The sequence below is a fragment of the Pundamilia nyererei genome, unplaced genomic scaffold, assembly GCF_000239375.1.
Source record: "Pundamilia nyererei isolate P.nyererei 1_Seehausen unplaced genomic scaffold, PunNye1.0 scaffold02263, whole genome shotgun sequence".
NCBI lineage: Eukaryota > Metazoa > Chordata > Actinopteri > Cichliformes > Cichlidae > Pundamilia > Pundamilia nyererei.
This window is the reverse complement of record NW_005189664.1, coordinates 4,702-6,428: the sequence shown is the minus strand read 5'-3', so window position 1 is coordinate 6,428 and position 1,727 is coordinate 4,702. Positions and strand designations below refer to the sequence as shown.

Genomic DNA, 1,727 nt, shown 5'->3' with positions numbered 1-1,727 from the left:
CATCATGATGAAAACAAAGGTTGCTCTTCCACCCCCCGGAGTGTTCGTGAAGGAAGATGTGTATGCTACAAAAAGATGGAGAAGAGTCCAATATCTTATTGAACAGTTCTGGGGCCGCTGGAAAAGAGAGTATCTGCTCAACATATCAACAAGGCAAAAATGGCACTTACCTCGGCGTAACCTCAAGGTCAATGATATCGTTGTTATCAAGGACGACAATCTCCCACGAAACCATTGGCAACTAGGTCGAGTTGTGAAGACCTTTCAAGACCATGATGGCTTAGTCCGTCGAGTTAAAGTGCGAGTTGGAGAGAGAAAGCCTCAAAGAAAGCAAGATGCCCCTTCTAAACCTTCAGTAATTGCATAAAGTACACTTACCTGTATACCTCTAATAGTTCAATTCAGTCATCCATCTATTAGTATAAGAAATCCTGTACAACTCACTTGCTTTGGGAATTTGTTCGTTCATTGTATCAGGATTTGGTGGGAGTGTAAATGCCGGCAAAGCCACTTTACTTTGCGCTTTTATTTTGAAGAGTACATTAGCACTTCCTCTTTTATTGTGTCAGACTTCCTGTTCTGTTCTCGGTGAGGCGACGCAAACACGTTGCTTCAGAGTGAGTAAAAGCGTTTGTTTTTTGAGGGTACTCATGCAGAACTATGTGTTTATGTATCTGTCACATGCTATAACTTTGAAAGTTTACTCAATGTTGTTGAATTCGTTTTTTATTGTGTATGCATGTCATTTGTTCGTGGTGTGGAAAGACTGGCTAAGAGATGCGCATGGAGGAGGTTGGCTAGCTGATTCAGCATGATTAGCACCCTTGGAAGCAGAAAGAGGTTGGTTAATGATTGCAAATGATTGTTTATGTATTTAAGAGACAGAAAGGTTGTTGTTAATTCATTTTATTAAATGCTGTAACATAAATAGTTTAAAAACTATTGATTTATGTCAATATCACTATTTGGGTTAATCAAAATAATTTTCTATAGTAAAATGCGAACATTTCTGCACTTTCTACTTGAATGTTTAATGGTATTTGTTTGTGCATCTTTATAGTTTTCACGGTGCCATATTGTCGGTGGTTTAAAGAGGAGAGAATAAAGTTGCATCAGTCGAAGCTCTCTGCGTCACGAGTGGTTATTCCAAGTGGGCAGCTACACTGATTACTGGTGTGTGTATTTAAGCCCTGTGTGTTTTCCTGCCTGTTGCCGGTTCGTCTGTATTACTCAGTGTCAGTCTGTGTATCCACCGTGTCTTCTCCCTGCTGTTCATCGTCATCCTCCTCTGCTCGTTTTCATTCAGGTTTGTGCTCTGTAGTTTAGTTGTTTCCCAGTTTAGTTTAGTTCGAGCCCCGTTTGCTGTTTGTCCACATTCTTTTGTGTTCAATAAATCACCTTCACTCCTCTACGACTGCCTGCGCTTGGATCCTCATTTATTCCACATGGCTCGCCTCGGCAGCCGTGACACTAACATCCTAACCCCATACTGTGAAGCATTTTTGGCTTATCCAGGATATGTAAAACTAATACAGCCAGTTGGGATATTAGAGCAGAGAAATTGTAATCATCCCATTAAGTTCTGCCCGACGTATATGTAGGCTGGATTTTTAGTGCTAGGTCTTAAAACAGTCCACAAACAATACAGGTTGCCATAAAAAATACTAGAAATACCTCTACTGAATATTAACCATGTGATCATCTACATCAAGAGTTATCAAGTTTCT

At 40.2% G+C, this 1,727-nt stretch overlaps 1 long non-coding RNA gene across 1 annotated transcript; it reads left to right on the top strand.

The window, feature by feature from the left end:
* The first annotated feature begins 584 nt into the window (after positions 1-584).
* Positions 585-1,132, top strand: LOC102192025 (uncharacterized). The gene is made up of 3 exons (XR_312581.1): positions 585-617; positions 766-840; positions 1,061-1,132. It is a non-coding gene; the product is annotated as an uncharacterized LOC102192025 (long non-coding RNA).
* Positions 1,133-1,727: the final 595 nt, after the last annotated feature.